This window comes from Sinohyriopsis cumingii, chromosome 14, assembly GCF_028554795.1.
Source record: "Sinohyriopsis cumingii isolate HCF-2022 chromosome 14, ASM2855479v2, whole genome shotgun sequence".
NCBI lineage: Eukaryota > Metazoa > Mollusca > Bivalvia > Unionida > Unionidae > Sinohyriopsis > Sinohyriopsis cumingii.
In genome coordinates, this window is record NC_142974.1 from 62,773,887 (window position 1) to 62,792,473 (window position 18,587).

Genomic DNA, 18,587 nt, shown 5'->3' on the forward strand with positions numbered 1-18,587 from the left:
ATTTGCTAATGTATTTCATGGCCCTCGTTTGAATAAATACCAACGATCATGTATATCGACCAAATTTTGTATATTCCTGCCCACAATCATGTATTTTGTATTAAACCGTATATTACACGAGCGCTCTGTGGCAAACTCGGGGGGGGGGGTCTCTATTATACCCAGAGGCGTAGCTATGATATTTTGCGCCCGGGGACGAACTATAAAATTGGCGCCCCAGCCCCCTCCCCGTTTAATCACATTTTTGAATATTACCCTTGTTTACTTATTATAATGTAACGTTGTAAGCCTCATTTTGGCGCCCCTGTACCTTGGCGCCCGGGGACATATGTACTCCCCTTCCCCCCCCCCCCAGCTACGCCTCTGATTATACCTGCTGTATCAGTTGAGAAATATATTGAACAGATCAGGCCCCAATACTCTCGCTCTGAAAAACATTAAAATAATTATATGCAGAATATCGGTAGGTCTCCCTCTTGCCGAAAATGTCAGCACCATATATATTTTGCAAGTAATGTAATGGGTATAATAACACACACACACACACACACTTTTTTGGGGGGGGGGGCAACGGACAGATGCCCCCATTTCCCAAAAAAAATAAAAAGTATTTTATATTTGTGTATTTCCCCCTCAGATGTGTTCTACGTTTTATTAAAACAAAATTTTATATAAAAAATTTAGTTTTTAGAATTTTTGATGGGGTATTTATGTTTCCATAGTGTTATCTAAAGGGTTGTTCGTCCGAGTCTGGTTTCCCTCACCTTGCTCGAAGTTCCTTCCCTTGAAATGTTTTGTAACCTTTGCTATATGTCGCCTAGGTCTCAGTGTTTGCTATATGTAATGGTGTTATATTGTGTGTATGCTATATTTTCTTTATGTTTGAGACAGCAAGTATAGATCAAATATCTTTCCCAGTTGTATTTCTTCCTTTATGATGTTATATTGTATCTTTTAATTTGTTTTATGGTTTTCTAATTTTGACGATGGAATGGTGTACTATTTAGATTTTGTTTAAAAAAAATAATTTCCTATTTTATTATTCGAGTGATAATATGTGTCGTTCCTCATAATAGTCTTTAAAGATGTTGATAGGTAGGTTACGCTCGATCCAAGGTTCACGCTTCTTTATTCTCTATGTGTTTTTCCTGGGTCGCGTAGGCCTCCTTTATTTAGTTTATCTGATTATGCTTTATTGAAAGATCCAAACGTATTTATGAGACCACATTATTCTATAGTGGTCAACCATGCAGTGCGGGAGAAGTTAGTAGGGTTTTAAACTAAGTGTTATACAGTATGTATTTGTGTCTTTATTTTGTCTGTTTATGTTCTACATTGGGTGTTTTCAAAGACTCATGATGGGCCTATGCACTTCACTGAGCCCTGTGACTTAGCCCCATGATGTCATCGCCATTTACTTCCCCCTTATATTTTCCCTGTATCCCTTCCTATATATGTCTTTAGAATTTTCTTTCAGAGAAAGAAAAAAAAAATTAAATTACAAAATTCTTTTATTTTTTTCTTTCTTCCTTTCTTCCCTTTTCTCTTTTAAAAAAAAAAGTTATATGGGTTTCTTTGAAATATTTGAAATAGAATTTGAAATTTTCTTTGAAATATGGCTGTTGTGGGGTGCGAGGAGGGGGTATGGGTATGGCATCAGCTCGCAATTGCGCTACGCGACCCTTCGGTCTGTAATACCTATTCCTCCCTCCCCCTCTCTCCCCCAATTCCAACATCAATTGCGTTATATCAACCTGACGGTAAGTATCTATTCGTCGTAAGACGTACTGAGTTCTTGTTGTGGTTAATATTCTTATTTTTACCACGTATCTTATTTAAAAATCTTTATCACCTGTCCACAGGATATCATCGTAGTTACTATATAGTCTATACATTTTAGAACGATTTTGTTTTCGTAGTCTAAATCTATGAATAAAATGTTATTTTTGTTATACTTATATTTTTTGCAAATTTTCATTATTAACTTTATCCTATTATGTTTAGTTTTATCACATTGGACAATCGTATGTAGTTTGGTGAAGTTCGCTGTTTTACATAAAGGGCATTTCGGCATTATCCTCAGCATACGATGTTTGATTGTTTCTTCGCCTGTTAGCCAGGTGTTGTGCAGGTATTTAAAAATTATACTTTGTGTTTTGACAGATCTTATTTTCCCCAATTTTTCCAATTTTTTGTCCAATTTACCCCCTCAGTTGTCCTGCTCTACTCTACATTTTATATTTTTGGTTACCTCCTCCCTAATCCAAGCGTGACTTTTACTTATTAAATTTTGCATAAATCTGTTTTGTCTCTATATTTTAAAATTAGTTCTCATATGTTTGCGTGGCACTTCGATTTTTTTATATTAATTTGTTATTTTTGTATATCTCTGGTCGGTTTCTCAAGGTGAAGCCGAACCAGTAGATGTACGGTGCTTCTCACGCTGTAGCCGGGTCTGAGTGCATTTTTTTTTTAATCTATTGATTATGTTAGTTAATTATAGTAGTAGAGGGCTCGGCAACCCCAAGCCCCCTCTACTTTTGGCCCTATATAATGTCTCTTTTTTTACATGATGCATTTTATGATTCCATATATAATCTATTATTTCGTTGTCTGTTTTGTTTAAAATTGTATTATCCATATCTATGGATTTAATTATGTAGTTAATATTTGAGTATAAATAAGTCTTGGCCACTTGGGCCCGCTCCATGATAGGTAATGGCGCCATGGCCAGATTTTCACATTTTCTCTTATTTTATTGATAATATGTTCATAATTTTCTACAGCTTCTTTTTTTTATTACCAAAGTAAACCCCTAGAGCCTTTACAGTGTCTCTCAGTAAGTGTGTGTGTGTGTGGGGGGGGGGCGATAATCCAGGGTGGTTGCCCCTCCAGTTAACTATTTTTAAGATTTCGTGCTTGTTGTGGTTTATTTTGGAACCCGACGCTTATAGCATTTCCCCTCTCTTATAAAGATGTTGCAATCATATGCATGTTAGAGCATTTTTTAATTCTTTTTTAGGTTTGGTATTTGTATGCCTTGTATAATCAGGGGCGGATTAAGGCTCACTGGTGCCCTAAGCACTGACAAATCTTGGCGCGCCCCTCTTTTCCACGTACACCTGAGAAGATAACCCTAGGGTGTACCATGATCAAGAAACAGAACATCATGATCAATTTGCACTAGTTGTATCAGTTTTTTTTACAAATCTTCATTCTTTTTTCTTTCTTTCTTTTCACCCTTTTCTCAACTTTGTGGTGCCCCCTTTGGCCCTGGTGTCCTATGCACGTGCTTAGTCTGCTTAATGGTTAATACGCCCCTGCTTGCACATCTGGGTTGTTTCTTATCGTGTGACGTAGGATTTATATTGCCATTACGTATTCTAGCATTGATAGTGGACATCCTTGTATCACTGATCGTTGTATTTCAAATTCTTTCGTGCATTTCCCGTTTAATTATCCCAGTGTGTAGGATTTTGGTCCATTTTGGAAATTGGGTCCGAAACCAAATTTTTTAAAAACATTCTTTATACAGTTTTGTTCAAATCAGTCGAAAGCTTTCTCCTGGTCGAAGAGTACCATAGCACTCATCATACCAGTTTCATTTATGTAGTTAATTATAGTTTTAATGTTTAAAATATTGTTTTGTATATCCCTCCCCCACAAGTTTGATTTACATTAATTATCTTGTTTATCCTACCCTTTACTGTATTTGTTAAAATCCTACTTAAAATCTTATAGTCCGTGTTTAAAAGTGATATAGGCCTCCAGTTTTTAATCTCGTCTCTATTCCCTTTCCCTTTGTATATAATTGTGATAACTCCCTCCCTCATAGATTTAGTCATTTTATTTTTACTTAAAACTATATTATTATACAAAGCGTTTAAGATCGGCGTCAGTTCACCGTGGAACTTTTGGTAGAATTCCACGATGAGTCCATCTTTCCCTGGTGACTTTTGTGAGTGTTGATATACTTTTTGTGATTTCTTCATCTGAGATGACATCATCACATTGGTCTCTATGTACTGCTGATGTCATCTCACAGTCGACATTTTTTAAGTAGCTGTCGATTGTGCTGAAGTATATGTTCTGTGTGGTGTGTGGTGTATAGTTCTTTATAATATTTGGAAATATTATTTAGGATATCTTCTTTTACAGTATGGGTTACATTGTTTATTTTGATATTGTTTAAAATTATATCACCCCCTTTTCTAAATTCTTCTCGCTTATATACGTTTTTTGCCTCGTTGTAGATCTTTGTAAATTTTCCCGCCCTTATTATTCTCCCCTGATTTTCGTCTTCTTCAACGATTTTAATTTTGTCTGTCAATCGTTTTTTTTTTTCTTTCTCCATCGTCGTTTGTTGTTTTGCTTAGTTCTAATTTGAGTTCGTGTTTGTCTTTTTTTCTGGGGTTTTTCCGCCCTCTATTTGAGTACTGAATATTTATTCCTTTTATTTTGTTTTTTAAAACATCCCAATCAATTATTATATTAATATTTTCTTCATTTTTGACGGTTTCAATTTCTTTTTTTAATTATTATTTCGACATATTCTTTGTCATTTAAAATCTTATTATTTAGTTTCCATAGTCCTGACCCACATTTTTCTATTTTTTTCATTTTTAGGTCAATAGTGAGCATGAAATGGTCTGATAGCTTTTGGTTGGTTATTGCAGTATTAATATATATTAATGGATCATAAAAATTTCCGTAAAATTTATCAATCCTGCTAGACTGGTTTAATTTATAGTTACCCAGTTGAAATCTCCCCCTATGATTAGATTTTCCATCGAATATTGTTGTAGGTAGGTGTATAAGTTTTCTTTAAAATTAGTTTCTTATTTCTATTAGCTGGCATGTACACATTTATAATATGCCAATTAAACATTTTAACACGTAGCAACCGTCCCTTAAAAAATTCCCCCCTCCTCAAACCTTTCCCAGCTTTTTAAAAATATTATTGTTGCAACCAACTCTAATATCATTATTTGCAAAATTGTTGCATATCTTTATTGCGTTAAGTTTGTCTTCTACTAAAATTTCGAACTCTGGCTTAATTCTATAGTGTGTTTCTTGTATCATTATTACACCAAAGTTTGTTTCTTTGGCTACTTTGTCTGCTTTCGCTTTGTCTATCCCATTGCTGTTGATAGTAGCGATCCGGAAATTTGTTTCTTCCATTTTTGCTTTACTCCCAGGTGCCGCATCACTTTTATATAGAATTTAATTGTATATATTTCAGTTAAAGTTATTATATTCCATTTGTTTTTGTACACACACACCAGCACGCTCGACAAAGAGCGCTTGAGTAATATACAGTTTGATACATCCTACATGGTAGTGGGCAGGAATACATATATAGGTCGTTATCCTTCTCGACCGAAGTAGTAACATTGTTCCAATGCTAACACTCGACGTCCTCGATTTGTGCTTCATCGTATTTGCAGTCTATACACTTAAAGTTACAATGGAAAAGTGTACATGAACATATTTATACCATAGACAGAGCCTTGAAGTACTACTTTTTTCGGTCTAAAACTGTCCCAAAAAAAAAAGAAAAAAACCCCAGCATGTAATAGTTCATTTCGATACAGTTGCACAGAGCATTTGACGTTCATTTTGATGTCAATATATATTGATATCGATTAAGTGCGATTTGTTTTCAAAGCTGCTTCATTGCTGGTAGTGCTTCTGTTTTCAAGTTCGATATATAATATACCCATGGAGCAGTAGTAATACAGAAATCAGAACAACAACCATCATCATCATCATCGGGAGTATTATTATCGTATATGTTGGTCACATCGATGATCATTAATAAAAAGCGGTTGAAATATGAACAATATTCCATCTCTTCAAATAGCAAATAACTAAGCAAAGTGTGTGTGTGTGTGTGTGTAATTTTTAACGTAGCTTTAAAAAAAAATGCAATCATATCGCTACCATGTCTGCATTGTGACAGTTTATAATGATGTCTAGCAATGTGGCATCATGCCACAAACATACAGCATTTTGTCCCACCCAATCACATTATCCTCACACCAATATCTTAATGATGGGCGCCAAAAGAGGCAGCTGCTAGTACCATTTTTATGTCTTTAGTGTGATTCGGCAGGGGTTTGAATCCGCGACCTCTCGCATCCAAGGCGGACGCTCTGTACAGACACTGCACCACCTGAGCGATCGCTTAGCAAAGAATGTACGATACTGTTTCCTGTTGTTCATAACAACTCGACCTGGAGACCCACCTGACGGAAAATGAAAGCGCATTATAACGTTATAATATACGAATCCGGAATTTTTTTTGATTATTATAATTTTCAAGAAAGTTAGTGCCTTTTAGCATTTGACAAAGTGTGCTTGCAGTTGCATACTAAGGGGAGGGGGAGTTTACTACTGATTTGAAGCATAAAATTAAAACTAAACAACAGCATAACATGTTTATATATCTTATTAAATACGTCTTCATTTGTCTTTCCGTGCGCCAAAATGCCTTCCTACACGAACATGTTCCATATAGGTAAATAAGTTGTACCAATCGTAAACAACCACCGATTTCGACATATATGATATCAATTTATAGGTTTCTCATCAGTTTAAATCGATCTGTGCAAAAAAAAAAATAAATAAATAAATAATTAAAAAAAAATGTGTGAAAATGAATAATAAAAAAGTTGCTATTTGCGACTCATTGTCGCTTGCGATTTTACCGATCTTCGTATCCTTGATGCTTCCATCCTTCCCGTTTAGGGATGGTAGCACCTACTTGGATGCTAATACTATAGATTTGAAGCATATAATTAAAGCTGTACAACAGTAAATAATATGTTTATGTATCTTCTTATTAAGTACGTCTTCATAATGTATGTTCGTGCGCCCAATGATTTCCTCTACGAACGGTTTCGATATACACGAATAAGTCATACCAATAGTAAATAAACACCGATTTTGACAAATTTCATATTAATATATAGGTTTCTCATCTGTCTAACTCGATCTGTGCCAACAGACATGTGTGAACATGCAGAATACAAAAAAGTGTACTTTTTACTGAATATTGGGTTCGACTTTACTGATCTTCATATCCTTGCTACGTTCATATACCGTTCCCGTTCTGCGATGGTAGCACATACGTCCATGCTAATACTATAGATCTGAAGCATAGAATTAAAGCTGTACATAATTATAAAATATGTGTATGTATCTTATTAAGCACGTCTTTATCTGTCTTTCCGTGTGCCTACATCTGACCTATACGAAAGTTTTCCATATGGGCGAATAAGTCATACCAATCGCAAAGAACGATTTTGACACGTTTGATATCAGTTGATAAATTTTTATCAGTCTAAATAGATCTGTGCCAATATAAATGGGTGAAAATGCAAAATAGAAAAGTTGGTATTTTTCACTCAGTATCGCTTGCAACGTTACCGGTCATCGTATCCTTGCTACGTCCATCTGCCATTCCCGTTTTGCGATCGTATCACATTTTTTCGATGCTAATTCTATAAACCTGACACATATAATAAAAGCTGTTCAACGGTAAATAATGTGTATGCGTCTTATGAAGTACGTCTTCATTTGTACGTCCTTGCGTTTAGTGCCTTCCTAACCGAATATTTTCCATATAGGCGAATAAGTCATACCAATCGCAAACAACCAACGATGTTGACAAGTTTGATATCAATTGATACGTTTCTCATGATTCTAAGTCGATCTCTACCAATAGACATGTGTGAAAATGCAAAATAAAAAAGATTGTTCTTTTTACTGAATATCGGGTGCGACATTACCGATCTTCATATCCTTGGTACGTGAAACTACCATTGCCGTTTTGCGATTGTACCACATATTTCGATGCTAATACTATAAATTTGAAGAATATAATTAAAGCTGTACAACAGTAAATAATATGTGTGTGTATCTTATTAAGTACGTCTTCATTTGTCTGTCTTTTCTCCTAATGTCTTCTATACGATCGTTTAACAAACAGGTGAATAAGTCATTACAATAGTAATAAACACCGATTTAGCAAAATTTGATATCAATTGTTAGGTTTCTCGTCAGTCTAAATCGATATGTGCCAACAGAAATGTGTGAAAATGAAAATAAAATAGTTTGTATTTTTGACTCGATATCGGTTGCGACTTATACGTGCCTCTACCATTGCAGTTTGCCACGGTACCACATATTTCAATTTTAATATTATAGATCTCAAACATATAAGGAAAGCTATACAACAATATATAATATGTGTATGCATCTTATAAAGTACATCTTTGTGTGTCTGTATGTCCGCTCAATGTCTTCCTCAATGAGCGTTTTCCATATAGGCAAATAAGTTATAACATTAGTAATTTTTTAAAAACGCGATTTAGACGAATTTGATATCAATTGATAGGTTTCTCATCAGTCTAAATTGATCTGTGAAATATATAAATGTGTGAAAATGCAAGTAAAAAAGTTGATATTTTTTACTTGGTGTCGCTTGCGATATTACGGATCATCAACGGATCATCATATTCTATATTCTACCTACGTGCCTCTACCCTTGCCGCTTTGAGATGGTACCATATAATTCGATGATAATCATTTGAATGTTAGTGCTCCTAGATCTTTACAACACGAACGTTTATCTTAGAGTCGAATAAGTCATACCAATCGTAAGCACACACAGATTTTGACAAATCTGGTATTATTTGGTAGGTTTCTCATCAGTCTAAATTGATCTATGCCTACAGAAATGTGTGAAAATGCAACCTAGAAAAGTTTATATATTTTACCCAGTATCCTTTGCGACTTTACCATTACCAATCTTCATATCCTTGTTACGTGCCTCTAGTATTGCTGTTTTGCGATGGTATCACATACCTCGATGCTGATACTAGTGATATGAAGCATATACTTAAGCAATAAAACAGTAAAAATTATGTGTATGTATCTTATTAAGTACATCTTCATTTCTCTGTCCGTGCGCCTATATCCGTGCAACATGATCGTTTTCTATAAGGCTAAATATGTCATGTTAATCGTAAAAAAAGCTACAAAGATTTGGACCTATTTGATATCCAGTCATTGGTTTCTCATTAGTCTAAAACGACCCGTGTCAATATAAATGTGTGAAAATGCTACCTTGAAAGTTGCCTTTTTTGTCTCGGTATTGCTTGCGACTTACCGATCTTCATATCTTTGCTACCCGCTTCTACCCTTGCCGTTTTTTGATGGTTTGTATATAACCAAATAAGTCATGCCAATTGTAAAGAACCACCGATGTTAACACATTTGATATTAGTTTATAGGTTTCTCATCCTCCAAATCTTTCTGTTTTTAAGAAACGTTTTTCTAATTCAACTAACGGGTCATCACGCTAAAATTACGCTACTGACAAATGTCACCTTAATATCCTACATACTAAACTTAGACAAGCAGGTAGTCTCCTGAAATCCGACCTTTACATGGTGAATTTAGTTAACTCTTTCACGTGTGCATGTGCTTATGATAATGAAGAAGTTGAACACTTTGTCTATTGCCCCTTACCTAATGCCAAAGATCCCAGCTCTTTCGCTCTACCTTTCAATACACTTCTTGGTTAAGTCTAGATTTATCATTGAAAAGTGACGTGACTACTCACCTACAATAAGATGTCTTTCTGCTTGTGTGATGACCCGTTAGTTAAATTAGAGAAACGTTTCTTAAAAATAGAAAGATTTGGAGGATTTCGGATATCATCAGGCAGAGAGTTCTAAAGACGAATCGTATATGGTAAAAGGTCGTGTGAAAATATAAAGTTTGGTTGAGATTGGTGTGATACTTTGAGAGTAACGTAGACGATAATTAGATGCCTCATATCTCCTTTGTGGAAGAAGTTCGTTTAAATAGTTAGGTACTTGAGTATTTATAATCGAATACATAATGCATAATCTCTTCCTTTTCCTTCGTTGTGCAAACCAAGCAGTTTCCGCATAAAGAGACTATCTAGAAGAATTAATGGGTATAGATCTGGAACGATCCGTGCATCTTCCATCTGATTTCCCCCCCCCCCCTTTATTCTGATCTTTCCGAATCTTCAATAGAACAATTATCCCAGACTCCAGAAGTATATTCTAAGGTTGGACTTATGAATAGTGTATATAATTTAGCTGAAGTCAACAATTAGTCTGCATTTAGACGGTAGTGTTTTATCTCCTTTCTTATACATCGGTATGTCATACGCTAGCTTGCACTGTGTTAGGAACACGCTGGCTGGGAGTGATTTATTTAAATGTATTTGCAATGGAACATACATTTCTTCAACTATACTTGTACAAGTTTATTACTTATTGGATTGGTTCCAGCGGTTTTGTTTAGGTCAAGACTAGTTACTACATCTATAATTTCTTGTTTATATATAATGATGGCAGAAATAAAAGTTTCATTTCTAACTTCAAAATGCGGTAACTGTTTATCATATTTTTTTAAACGTGTAACATATCAAACTTCCGAGTTCAACAGGTCGCACTTCTCCTGATCACTTGTTGCAAATTTAGATGATCATTTCGTACGTTTCAGTGGAGGTAATAGGTTCCATGTCTTTGTAGAATGTACTTGTTATCTCATTATTTTCCAATAAGGTCGAGGATTTGATCCGATGGCAGGGGTTGAACCTGCATCCTTTCGGTCGCAGGTCTGAGACGCTAACCACTGAGCCAATGTTGCTCCTCTTAAGATTAATATACCCATATGATATTTTCCAGTATCATACGTAACTATATGATACGTTTAATAACACCCAGTAACTCAGCAAATGCCGGCATGACGACATATGAATTGAAGGTGTAATGACGAATGTAATTTAAAGTCAATTATGTAACCTATTTTTATGCTTTTTATTGAATATCATTTCTGTCATGTGATACACATAACATAATCTTACATTTAAGTTTATTTAAAATGAAATTTATGAAATTCGTTAAATAGTTTCAATCTTTTGCGACTCTCGTGAAAAGATCCTTCATTGCTGTTCATATAATTTTACATGTCATTATATTTCTTTATTGATTTGCACTTTGGTTACAAAAGAGACAACTTTTGCAATTTAAAACTTATTTCATCTATACTACACTAGTATAGCTCATGAAATGAAGGCAGTTTACTTGGCCTCTAATTCATCTATAGGGAATGATACCTGCGGGAGACTGCTCTATCTGACCAGTGTGTAACTATGGAAACGGTAATTTAGTGACCTCTTCTCCAGCCTCGAGCTTTAGGTTAAGACTGAAATTCGCTGTCTTATGTAATGTTCTGTATCTGTAGTTTAAAGCTGGGAGAATTATACAAAGAGAATAGCAAGTAAACCCTTCTGTAAATGGAGCAAACTCGCACTTTTACACTGTAAAACTAATTTATCTTACAATCATTTATGAATAATTAAAAATTACTGAGTAGTAACTAAGAATATATAAATTCTTTAGATGGAGACCCAAATTTCATTTTTTAAATTATCGTATTTTTTGTTTACTTTCCAGATACATTTTTAAAAAAAATCTCAAGAAAATATGAAATCTGACAAAAGATAACGAAAGTCTTATTATTTTGATTTTTTGTAAAGAGCAAAGAAAGAAAACTATTAATGACATAAGCTTTCATCATGACATATACACACTAGCCTCCACAGAAGTACCTTTATGACAGTACGGTTAAAATAGAAATAAATATGCATATACAGTTGTAAACTTTCCCGATTTATGACTAAACATTTATACTGTGATAGGGTATTCTTAGTAAGTAAAATGTGTATTATACAATGAATGAATAGGAGGTATTCGATGAATGGACTGCACGCATTTCAGGTGCAGTGGCTACTCAAGATTATTTACTGATGCACAAACTAGTTATAGTTGTCATACTGGTTGTCATTCCAGGGATACTGACAGTCAGTGATTTCCACCTTGTAAAATCTTTCCTCTAGGGCGGACAATAATAATAGTTTCTGAAGCTGATTTTATTAGCAATGGTTTGCAAAATAACAACAAATATCCTTGTGTTTTATCAACTCATTATGGTTCCGCTGCTTTGGTAGAACAAAAAGGAATGTTCTTTATTGTTTTATGAATTTTATGCCCTGTGACAATGGCCAACATTTTGTAGGTCACGATCACTTTGGCATAAACTTATTTTATGCATGGCAGTTGGAAACTACGAAAATCTTCTTAGAGGCGAGCTGTATAATCGGCAGTTACATTGTTATTCTGAAAGAGTTCTGATAACTAAATAAATAAGTAAATAAATAAAAACACCATCTTTTATCATTAAAAGTTGCCAAGTGTTGTTTATACATTGTACGTGGCGTAATTCGTAAGTTTACTCGGCATGTTTTCAACTCGGTAACGCCTGGTAACGGTCATACTTTTACCTAAATATGTGGGTCCTTTGAGAGCATCGTAAATGTATGGAGGAAAAGAAATAATTGTATTTTATGCTCATCTCAAAAGATTTGTTTGTATTTCTGCGAAATAGTCATGCCTAACCAGATAATAGCACAGACCCCCCCCCATTGTAACTACAAAGCCTTGAGCAAGTGCGAAGTTACCAGTTAATTTTATTGTTTGTTTCTATTTTTCAAGTTGTCTTCGTGTGTGCGCGCGTAAATTGAAAGCTTGTTATTACCAGTCAATATCGTCAATCATATTTGCTCCATTATTCCATGCAGATAAGAAAGGAACTAATTTTGTGTTGAATTTGTGCCCCCCACCCCCCATCCCACCCCGCCCCGGCACGGTACAATAAACAAACACTTGATTGAAAATAAAATAAAAGAAACTAACCTTGCATTGTTATAATGTATTCCTTCTTTTTTCATCATGCGAAATTTATAGAACAAAATATATCAACGAACTCCGTAAATGTAGCGGATGCCGGCATGCGTATGCATCCTTACTGTGTGTGTATCGCTAATGTCAGATAAAAAAAATATCGCAAAAGAGACGAAAATATCACCAGATTGCTTGAAGGCGCCTGCCATTCACGCATGATAAGTTTCAAGGTGCAAACGGACCAAGATTATATTGTATCCAGGTTAACTATACGACGATATCTCGCAAATAAAAAAAAAAATCATTATTTTAAAGAACATACAATGTGAGTGCAAATGATAATCTTTCGCAGGTATGAGTTACGAAAGTATCATGGGGGTGGGGGGGGGGCACCAGACAGATGACCCCCACCACACAAAAAATAAAGTGTTTTCATGTACTCTTGTATACCCCAAGATGTGTGTGCTTGTTTAAAGTTTAAAAAAGGAATTTTGATCAAACTTTTAGTTTATAATTAGTCCTAGTGTTTTCTAAAGGGTAGTAGTCTGAAACATGGGTCTTATTCCCATTTTCAGATTTCATATCCTTGATTTTTAGTGATCTTTGTCAAGAATTTTCTATGTTCCGTGTATGCTATGTGTATCAATGCTATGGTGTGTGTATGCTATATAGTCTGTGTGTAGGGACAGCAATACTATGTCAAATTTGTCTCTGTTGTCTTAATATATATTTTTCTATGGACTTTTCAAATTTATTTGTTTGTCCTGGTATAAATTTAGTTGCTTTTGAATTAATTTGCAATTTAGAATTCCGGCGAGATGAACGGTATACTACCATTTGAAATTAAAATAAAACCTTTTGTTTTATGTGATTGACTATGGTGTGGTGTTTCTCACATTAAAGTCTATTTTCAAAATGAGGTAGGCTGTATTCGAGTCAGGGTCCGCACTTTCTTTCTTTATTTATTTGTGTTTCTCCCGATTCGAGTTAGGCCTCCTCTCTAGTATTTAATTTATAATGTAAAAGAAGTAAATATCCAACCCAAAACCCCTTAGGAAGCTTTATACATTTACTGGTTTGGTTTTAGCATGAAAAACATAAGTGACATCTACAAAAATAATAAACTGGTAAAAAGACTAGAAACAACAAGGACCTTTAGAAGTATAAAGGAACTTTTATGTAAATATAGGGAAAATGAGGAACTTTGGGGAATTGAAACTAAGGAAACATATAATTGGATAAGGGAAAATTTAACCTCTAAAATTAAAAATAAAGTAGAGGAGGAAATATCTCGGTTAATTGGGACAGACCTTAGAGGTACTGGACCAACATCGGCTCTCCAAAAATACAAAGCTTGATATTCAAATATCTACACGACATATGCATACATGTAAATTATCTCATGTGCAAATGTGCGAACTTCACAAAATATCATGCGATGGCACAGTGCGAGTTTAGGAAACAAGACAGGATACAATTAATTATGGAGATATCCAAGAAATAAAAATACAGAAGAAACCAAGTTTTATATCAAGACGGCAACTTTAACAAAACTTTAATAGGAAAAATAACAGATAACATAACTAAAACCATGATGGCGTGTGACCAAGTCATAAACATAAAAAAATGAATAGGCAAATTTTTTTGTAATCCTTTCAAATTAATTAGAAAAAAGAACTTCTAGGAAGATTTGTGAATGGGAGGGACGGGGCTGCAAAGGGTGAAAAGAAGGGGAGGGAGATGGGGCAATGGATAATCTCCCCTTAAAGGGGACCATCACAAAGTGAACCCTTGCCCTCATACCCCCACCCCGGATTGGAATCTGCTGTAGCCGCCACCCTTTTAGATTCTTATAAATTTTTCTAAACAGCTTCAGTTTCTTTTTATTATCCATTACAATTAAAATTAAATAATTAAATAGACTTTAATTATATTACGTAAACTATCACAAATCCTAATTATCGGGACAGAGAAACTATATGGGAAAAGAACGAGATAATGACGTCATGGGGCTATGAAAGAGTCGGGAAAAACACCTCATATAGGAAACTTTACATACATACACGAAAACAAAGGATCTAATAAGTCTCTCTTCTAATTCTATTTGCTCAAAATGTGCAGCTCTCGCACTGCACGGTAAATCCCCACTGTGTGTGTGTATGTGTGTGTGTGTGTGTGTGTGGGAAGAACAACCATTTTTAGAGATTTTGGCAGAAATCCAATAAATAATTTGAGACGGCCTAACTCTAGGTGGGAGAAATACAAGCAAATAAAAAAGTGTATGGACTCCAACTCGAGTACAGCGGATTTCAATTTACAAATCCAATATGTGAATAATGACACAATATATTTGCACACAGAACACATTAAGTTTTTTTTTTCTTAATTAAATTATAATACACCGTTACTTAGCCAAAATTCAAAAATATATTAAATAAATAAAAATAAACCTTTTCTTGATCCGATTATAAGGTCCTAAGATTACTGGGGAGATTTGGGAAAAAATAAAGGCTATCCCAACATGGAAGCAAAATATAGCATACACAAACTATAGCATATATATATATAGCACACACGTGATATAGGCGACCTCTAGCCAAGGTCAACCAAGAGTATAGGGAAGGGATTTCAAGTCAGGTGATGGAAAGATGGAAACCTATTCGGAAAAACAACCCTATAGATAAAACTAGGTTTTAAAAGAAATACCCCGTTAAAAAGGAGAATTAAATTTTTTTGACCTAAATTCTTTTGCATAATATAAAACATACAACACATGGGGGGGGGGATAAATACACATAAAACACTATAATTTTTTGGAAAAGTGGGGTGGGGGGTCTGTCTGGTGCCGGCCCCCCCCCCCAGTACTTCGTCTTGTGGGGATAAATGTACGTCATTTCCTGCTGGCGTCCTCTATAGGTGGAAAATCTAAGTAACAGTGATGTATACTTTTATTTCGAGAAATTAAATTATTTTTTCTGTACACTTTATAGGTTTTTTTTGGTTCTTTTTGTTCAAGTATAACTACTTTTAATCATGTTATGCAAATCTGATGTATAAAGAAAAATGTTGGTGCATGGCCGGTAACTTTTATACGTCATTGCAACGGAAAATAAATTCCGCGCATGCGCATTTTGTGTGGGAGCACCAAAAAAAAAAAGCCACACAAAAACAAGCAATCTACTAAAACAAGCCATTACGTGAGAACTTGGCCTGAAAAGAGCAAATATAGGTACTATAAAATATTGCTAGTCTCGGATTTGACAAGCCTTAGTTTTTTATGCTGATGAAACACTTTTCAGTAGAATTTGTTTTCCTACAGTTTAAATGCCTAATTTTACTGTTTATAATCATACATGTTCAAATGTACTGGTCACATATAACAATATCGTCGAAATATTAACTGATACCATGCTGGATTTATATAGAATGTCTAAATAATCATAAAACTAAAGGTGTAATTGATTATAACCAATATATATTTTTTGCAATAACAAGATAATGAGATCCGAACATTGACCAAACAGTACTTAGAGAAATTCAATATCGATTAGTTCATCCTCAACCTCCAACTGATATACTTTATTGCAAGGGGTAAATGGTACCGTATTGAAAGACGTGTTAGGATAAAAGATACCGTTGTTAAAGAATATCCTGACCGACTGAGATCTTAACATCGTACATCATAGCTGCAAACAGTGCAAGCCAATATACACATTTGCATTATGCTCACGCAAGAAATATTGTATCAACCAAATGGGTTTCTTGACCGAGCGATGTCAAGCCCTTGCGCGAATCCCGCTACGAGTCATAGGTTTCCCCGATTCAAAGGAATCCTGTACAACTACTTCTGCAAACTGGAAAGTCCAACGCGTCCAATCTATCAGTAATGTTACTCTAATTAATACATGACCACAAATCCCAACTTCCCAATTGTATGTCAATGTCACAACTGCAAAGCTTCTCTTCGTTAACTTTCCGTAACTTACCGCCAGTATTTCACGCCGTGAAACTATACAACTCAACAACCTAATACAGGGAACCGTTTTTACTACGCCACCTTAGGCCTTTTAAATCATGATTTTTAGCTTCATTTCGCCTGTAACTTTGTAACATATTTACCACCACAGCAACAATAAATGGCGCCCGCCGACGGCGGAACAGTCCTTTTCTGTTGATTCCATTGTATAATTTACCAATCTCCAGTCATAAATACTGCACCTGGAGTCACACGATCAATTCACGCAATTAGATTTGAATAGGGACTACTGAGTGACAGGGATACTCATGCGGCTCTTACCTGAATTCACCAAAAGTAAACCATGTCATCTTGAAACTCACTTACACTTCACTCCGTAACGTTTGCCCCTAGTAATTGGCTAATTATTTTGGTCTAAAGACTATAATCCCAGCACCGACTTCCCATATTCAAGCAAGTATATAAGGAATCCTTAAAATGGAGAGCGGTAAACAAATGCGCATACTCCAAAATATATTACAATATTATACATACCTTGGAATTTTATTAACTATTTTTGTTTACATATTTTCATTGTGCTCGTGGATGGGTAATGTGATTTTGCGTTCTGCCTTGCTTATAAAATGTATTGTCTTTGGTCAACAAAAGTTGATTTAGAGAGGATAAGAAAAGAAGTTTTGTTAAACGATGATGGAATTAAATAAACACTGGGGACAATATCGTACGTTGCACATAAATCGCAGAGATTAATTGAGATTTTGCTTAACGGTCAATCAGTCCGCACTCGAAGTAGGGAAATAAGCGAATAGTGCAAAAGCCGACCATTGTCTGATAATCGACGTACATCTGCCACAGCCATATATTGTAAAAATCCCATTACTACAGGTAAAAAAGAATTAACTACAACTGCTTCTTTGGGGCGTCATGTGTGACCAGTGTATATTAGTACTGTGTTAGAAAAATATTGCGACAAACCAAAGTAAAGAAAACAGTCACTTTTATCAATCAGTCCATATCGTTTTACAAATTATACTGAATAACTGACTTCAGTAGAACTCAGAAGAATGTATTCCTGTAAGCACATCACGATTGCGGTGTTTGTACATTTATATAAAGTGGGATCATTTTACAAGCAAAGTATACATTCAAAAATTAACACTACAAATGAGACAACGCTTAAGTACATACGGATTATAATCGTGAGATGGCAAAGAATGGTTCATATGTTGAGAGGTAACCAATACACCAACAAAATAAGAGTTTGTAAGAACATCTTATTTCCTTCTTAGATATACTTAGCCATAATGCAAATTGTTTCCTAATATGAAACATGTAAACATATTCCGACCATGCTGGAAACAAAAATAGTAAATTTAATTTAGTTCAGCGTAAACTGTAAGTTAGTTCTTTCCTTTTGGCATGGTGTCTGAATAAAAAAGTATATTTCTCAAATTTGCTAACCACTACACTGTCATTATGTAATTAGATACCTAATTGATGTACCATGGTTGTATACATATATCTATAAATATATATAGTTTTGTGGACATGTACGGTTGAATAATACCATCCCGTGTTTGTGTAGGGAAATGCGTACATCACAATCGCACTCGTAAATTTGAATCAATACCATCTCATGAATGGTTAGGGGCCGTCCATTTAGTATGTACGCATAGAGGGGTGGGGGGGGTGGGTAACCCAAATGCATAGGCTTGAGCATGGAGGTATACTGATAATATATGTACGCATTTAAGGGGGGGGGCGCTGAAACCTCGAAAATAAGTTGTATAATACGTAACCTGTTCGACTTGGTTCAGTAG